Source organism: Carex rostrata, chromosome 5 (genome assembly GCF_964058835.1).
Source record: "Carex rostrata chromosome 5, lpCarRost1.2, whole genome shotgun sequence".
In the NCBI taxonomy this organism is placed as follows: domain Eukaryota; kingdom Viridiplantae; phylum Streptophyta; class Magnoliopsida; order Poales; family Cyperaceae; genus Carex; species Carex rostrata.
In genome coordinates, this window is record NC_135922.1 from 562501 (window position 1) to 569827 (window position 7327).

The following is a 7327-nucleotide window of genomic DNA, read 5'->3' on the forward strand; positions in this document are numbered from 1 at the left end:
GCCGTTTCCGCTTGCCGCTGGACTGTTTTCGGGCCATTTTTCACCGACACTTGGCCGTATCCGCTTAGTTTTCGCCAACAATTGGCTGCATCCGCTTAATTTTCCAAGCTATACTGTTTTCGGGTCAGTTTTGCCCAACGTTAGCCGCTTCCGCTTGCCGCTGGACTGTTTTCGGGCCATTTTCCACCGACGATGGCACCGACGGGGCCATGTACACCCACGCGCGTGTACATGAGGGGGCACCCATTTTTGAAAACCTTGCCCCCCTATAGGGGAATATGCATTTTGAGGCTCTAGCCACGCCCAGGGTTACCACCCGCTGAAAATCCCCCAAGTCAAAATCACCCATGTAAAATATTAAAAAAAATCTCAAAAAAAAACAAAAAATTTATAAAATCAAATAAATTCAAAAACGCGTGGCCGCATCCGCTTAGTTTTCCCCCGCTGAACTGTTTTCGGGTCACTTTTCCCAAACGTTAGCCGTTTCCGCTTGCCGCTGGACTGTTTTCGGGCCATTTTCCACCGACTCTTGGCCGTATCCGCTTGGTTTTCCCCAACGCTTGGCTGCTTCCGCTTAATTTCCACCCGCTGAACTGTTTTCGGGTCACTTTTCCCAACGTTAGCCGCTTCCGCTTGCCGCTGGACTATTTTCGGGCCAATTTCGACCGACTCTTGGCCGTATCCGCTTAGTTTTCCCCAACGCGTGGCCGCATCCGCTTAGTTTTCCCCCGCTGAACTGTTTTCGGGTCACTTTTCCCCAACGTTAGCTGCTTCCGCTTGCCGCTGGACTGTTTTCGGGCCATTTTTCACCAACACTTGGCCGTATCCGCTTAGGTTTCCCCAACGCGTGGCCGCATCCGCTTAGTTTTCCCCCGCTGAACTGTTTTCGGGTCACTTTTCCCCAACGTTAGCCGCTTCCGCTTGCCGTTGGACTGTTTTCGGGCCAATTTCCACCGACTCTTGGCCGTATCCGCTTAGTTTTTCCCAACGCGTGGCCGCATCCGCTTAGTTTTCCCCCGCTGAACTGTTTTCGGGTCACTTTTCCCCAACGTTAGCCGCTTCCGCTTGCCGCTGGACTGTTTTCGGGCCATTTTCCACCGACGCTGGCACCGACGGGGCCATGTACACCCACGCGCGTGTACATGAGGGGGCATCCATTTTTGAAAACCTTGCCCCCCTATAGGGGAATATGCATTTTGAGGCTCTAGCCACGCCCAGGGTTACCACCCCCTGAAAATCCCCCAAGTCAAAATCACCCATGTAAAATATTCAAAAAAATCTCAAAAAATCACAAAAAATTTATAAAATCAAATAAATTTTAAAAAAAAAAAATTTCAAAAAATCATAAAAAATTTAAAAAATTCAAAAAAAATTCAAAAAATTCAAAAATTCAAAAAAATTCCAAAAATCCAAAAAAACTTCAAAAACTTCAAAAATTCAAAAAAAATTCAAAATTTAAAAAAAAATTTCAAAAATTTCCCCCGTTGGAACGTTTTCGGGTCACTTTTGCCCAACGTTAGCTGCTTCCGCTAGCCGCTGGACTATTTTCGGGCCATTTTTCACCGACACTTGGCCGTATCCGCTTAGTTTTCTCCCGCTGAACTGTTTTCGGGTCACTTTTCCCAACGTTAGCCGCTTCCGCTTGCCGCTGGACTGTTTTCGGGCCAATTTCCACCGACTCTTGGCCGTATCCGCTTAGTTTTCCCCAACGCGTGGCCGCATCCGCTTAGTTTTCCCCCGCTGAACTGTTTTCGGGTCACTTTTCCCCAACCTTAGCCGCTTCCGCTTGCTGCTGGACTGTTTTCGGGCCAATTTCCACCGACTCTTGGCCGTATCCGCTTAGTTTTCCCCAACGCTTGCCCGCATCCGCTTAATTTTCCCCAGCTGAACTGTTTTCGGGTCACTTTTGCCCAACGTTAGCCGTTTCCGCTTGCCGCTGGACTGTTTTCGGGCCATTTTCAACCGACTCTTGGCCGTATCCGCTTAGTTTTCCCCAACGCTTGGCTGCATCCGCTTAATTTTCCCCAGCTGAACTGTTTTCGGGTCACTTTTGCCCAACGTTAGCCGTTTCCGCTTGCCGCTGGACTGTTTTCGGGCCATTTTCCACCGACTCTTGACCGTATCCGCTTGGTTTTCCCCAACGCTTGGCTGCTTCCGCTTAATTTTCCCCAGCTGAACTGTTTTCGGGTCACTTTTGCCCAACGTTAGACGTTTTCGCTTGCCGCTGGACTGTTTTCGGGCCATTTTTCACCGACACTTGGCCGTATCCTCTTAGTTTTCGCCAACAATTGGCTGCATCCGCTTAATTTTCCAAGCTATACTGTTTTCGGGTCATTTTTGCCCAAGTGTTAGCCGCTTCCGCTTGCCGCTGGACTGTTTTCGGGCCATTTTCCACCGACGCTGGCACCGACGGGGCCATGTACACCCACGCGCGTGTACATGAGGGGGCACCCCTTTTGAAAACCTTGCCCCCCTATAGGGGAATATGCATTTTGAGGCTCTAGCCATGCCCAGGTCAAAATCACCAAAAATTTATAAAATCACCAATGTAAAATATTCAGAAAAATGTCAAAAAATCACCAAAAATTTATAAAATCAAATAAATTTCGAAAAAAAAAAAGTTCAAAAATTCAAAAAAATTCAAAAAAATTCAAAAATTCAAAAAAAGTCCAAAAATCTAAAAAAACTTCAAAAAATTCAAAAAATATCAAAATTTCAAAAAAAATTTCGAAAATTTCCCCCGCTGGACCGTTTTCTGGTCCTTTTTTGCACCGCTGAAATGATTTCGGGCCATTTTTCCCCGACGCTGGCACCGACGGGACTGTTTTCGGGCCATTTTGCACCGACGGGACTGTTTTCGGGCCATTTTGCACCGACGGGGGCACCGTCGGGACTGTTTTCGGGCCATTTTGCACCGACGCTGGCACCGACGTAGGCACCGTCGGGACTGTTTTCGGGCCATTTTACACCGACGCTACCACCGACGGGGGCACCGTCGGGACTATTTTCGGGCCATTTTGCACCGACGCTGGCACCGACGGGGGCACCGACGGGACTGTTTTCGGGCCATTTTGCACCGACGCTTGGCCGCTTGCGCTTAGTTTTGGGGCCATTTTTCACTGACGGCTGGCCGCATCCGCTTAGCTGATTTTTTCCCCGTTTTTTTTTGTTGAACTTCAGGTTTCAAACTTCCAATTTTTTTTCCAAACTCCATATTTCATATTTTATATTTTTAATAAATTTGAACTTTTTCAAAATATCAAAAAAGTATTCAAATATCAAAAATTTGGATCGCGTACAATCCGGAAGTTTGAGAAATGGTCCACACTGGATATGAACCATCCAATCCGAAAAAAGTGGGAATTTTTACAAGCCGGAAAAACTGGAGTTTCAATGGCTCTTTGGACGGTTGTAATTCATTTGGACCAAAAATTGTCCAACCCACTTGCATAAGATCCGAAATTGTCCAACCCAATTTTTTTTTTTCAAACTCCAAATTTCATATCTTATATTTTTAATAAATTTGAATTTTTGCCTACATCCATAATTTGGATCGCGTACAATCCGGAAGTTTGAGAAATGGTCCACACCGGATATGAACCATCCAATCTGAAAAAAGTGGGAATTTTTACAAGCCGGAAAAACTGGAGTTTCAATGGCTCTTTGGACTATTGTAATTCATTTGGACCAAAAATTGTCCAACCCACTTGCATAAGATCCGAAATTGTCCAACCCAATTTTTTTTTTCCAAACTCCAAATTTCATATCTTATATTTTTAATAAATTTGAATTTTTTCAAATTTCAAATTTATCAAAAAAAAAAAAAATTCGTGGCAGCCCCATGTGGTACATACATGAACTATTTTGGACGGGCCCCATGTGCTTGCCCGTGACATGCATGCATGCATACACGAAAAAATTTCTGCTTCCCCGTCACATGCATATGCATGCATACACAAAAAATTTCCACTTGCCCATGACATGCATGCATGCATAGTCACATGCCTACATCCATAATTGCAAAGGCTAACTTATAATGGGGTCATAAGGCTACATGAATTATATCGGACTTGTTGGGCATGAAGAAATGGATCTAGCAAGAATCTTCCAATCTTCACCCCTCAGCTCCTCCTCTTTCTTGAACGACACTCCAAAGGCCTTGAGATTTGAATTCTTGAATTTCTGAACTCCCCTCTCCAATGGCAGAGGGTGGTCTATTTATAGCTTTCCCAAAACGAATACTTCAAATTTGGGCCTTTACTGGGATTCATTGGGCTTCGCTGTCTACTCTGGAAACTCTGGACGCGAGTCGCGTCACCAGTGATGCGACCCACGTTGGAACCTGTCTGATGCGCCTCGCGTCTGTGGTAAAGTCAGGACATGACGCTACCAGCGTCAGGTCTGATGCTACCCGCGTCGACTCTGATGCTACCCGCGTCGACTCTGATACTACCCGCGTCAGAGTCTCAGAATGTAAGTAACTTCCCTGATTTCGCCAATTTCCTGCAAAATAAGAATGAAAGCGCAGCAGTACCACATTCTACAGATATTCAATGTAATAGACGCTATTTGATGGTTTAAAATGCAGATTTTGGTACGGAATTTGGTTAGAACAATAGATCAAATATGGTGATATCATTGAGTCAAAGGGAAAAATACACATCACTGAATTAGGGTTCTAAATGTCCCATTATCTTGCCATGTTGGCACACTACTAGAGTGCTCCAAACACCTTCAATTGGAGTGTTGTATTAGGGTTGCAAATGTCCTATTATCCTACCAGATAGAGACATTATTAGAGTTCTCGAAACGCCTTCAATTAGAGTATTGTATTAGGGTTGTAAATGCCCTATTATCTTGCAATTTGGAGACACTACTAGAGTGCTCCAAACACCTTCAATTGGGGTGTTATATTAGGGTTTTAAATGCCCTATTATCTTACCATCCAGAAACACTACTAGAGTGCTCCAAACACTTTCAATTGGGTTGTTGTATTAGGGTTCTAAATGCCCTATTATCTTGCCATCTAGAGACACTACTTGTTTGCTCGAAACACCATCAATTGGAGTGTTTTATTAGGGTTGTAAATGCCGTATTATCTTGCCATCTCGAGACACTACAAGAGTGCTCCAAACACCTTCAATTGGGGTGTTGTATTAGGGTTGTAAATGCCCTATTATCTTGCCATCTGGAGACACTACTAGAGTAGTCCCAACACCTTCAATTGGAGTGTTGTATTAGGGTTGTAAATGCCCTATTATCTTGTCATCTGGAGACACTACTAGAGTAGTCCCCTCACCATCAATTGGAGTGTTGTATTAGGGTTGTAAATGTCATATTATCTTGCCATGTTGGGACACTACTAGAGTGCTCCAAACACCTTCAATTGGAGTGTTATATTAGGGTTGCAAATGCCCTATTATATTGCCATATTGGGATACTACTAGTGTGCTCAAAACACCTTAAATTGGAGTGTTGTATTAGGGTTGCAAACGTCCTATTATCCTACCAAATATAGACATTATTAGTGTTATCGAAACACCTTCAATTAGAGTGTTGTATTAGGGTTGTAAAACCCTATTATCTTGCAATTTGTAGACACTACTAGAGTGCTCCAAACACATCCAATTGGAGTGTTGTATTAAGGTTCTAAATGCCCTATTATCTTGCCATGTTGGGAGACTATTAGAGTGCTCCAAACACCTTCAATTAGAGTGCTGTATTAGGGTTATAAATGCCCTATTATCTTGCCATGTTGCAACACTACTAGAGTGCTCCAAACAACTTCAATTGGAGCATTGTATTAGGGTTACAAATGTCCGATTATCCTACTAGATAGAGACATTATTTGAGTTCTCGAAAAGCCTTCAATTAGAGTGTTGTATTAGGGTTGTAAATGCTCTATTATCTTGCAATTTGGAGACACTACTAGAGTGCTCCAAACACCTTTAATTAGGGTGTTGTATTAGGGTTCTAAATGCCCTATTATCTTACCATCTAGAGACACTACTAGAGTGCTCCAAACACCTTCAATTGGGGTGTTGTATTAGGGTTCTAAATGCCCAATTATCTTGCCATCTAGAGACACTACTAGTATCCTCGAAACACCATCAATCGGACTGTTGTATTATAGTTGTAAATTTCCTATTATCTTGCCATCTAGAGACACTACTACTGTGCTCGAAACCTCTTCAATTAGAGTGTTGTATTGGGGTTGTAAATGCCCTATTATCTTGCAATTTGGAGACACTACTAGAGTGCTCCAAACACCTTCAATTTGGGTGTTGTATTAGGGTTGTAAATGCCCTATTATCTTGCCATGTTGGGACACTACTAGAGTGCTCCAAACATCTTCAATTGAAGTGTTGTATTAGTGTTATAAATGCCCCATTATCTTGCCATGTTGGGACACTACTAGAGTGCTCCAAACACCTTCAATTGGAGTGTTGTATTAGGGTTGCAAATGTCCGATTCTCCTACTAGATAGAGACATTATTTGAGTTCTCGAAAAGCCTTCAAATAGAGTGTTACTTAGGGTTGTAAATGCCCTATTATCTTGCAATTTGGAGACACTACTAGAGTGTTCCAAACACCTTCAATTGGGGTGTTGTATTAGGGTTCTAAATGTCCTATTATCTTACCATCTAGAGACACTACTAGAGTGCTCCAAACACCTTCAATTGGGGTGTTGTATTAGGGTTCTAAATGCCCAATTATCTTTCCATCTAGAGACACTACTAGTTTCCTCGAAACACCATCAATCGGACTATTGTATTATCGTTGTAAATTTCCTATTATCTTGCCATCTAGAGACATAGTAGAGTGCTCCAAACGCCTTCAATTGGGGTGTTGTATTAGGGTTCTAAATGCTCTATTATCTTACCATCTAGAGACACTACAAGAGTGCTCCGAACACCTTCAATTAGGGTGTTGTATTAGGGTTCTAAATGCCCTATTATCTTTCCATCTAGAAACACTACTAGAGTGCTCCCAACACCTTCAATTGGGTTGTTGTATTAGGGTTCTAAATGCCCTATTATCTTGCCATCTAGAAACACTACTAGAGTGCTCCAAACACCTTCAATTGGGTTGTTGTATTAGGGTTGTAAATGCTGCATTATCTTGCCATCTCGAGACACTACAAGAGTGCTCCAAATACCTTAAATTGGGATGTTGTATTAGGGTTGTAAATGTCCTATTATCTTGCCATCTGGAGACACTACTAGAGTAGTCCTAACACCTTCAATTGGAGTGTTATATTAGGGTTGTAAATGCCCTATTATCTAGCCATCTGGAGAAACTACTAGAGTAGTCCCAACACCATCAA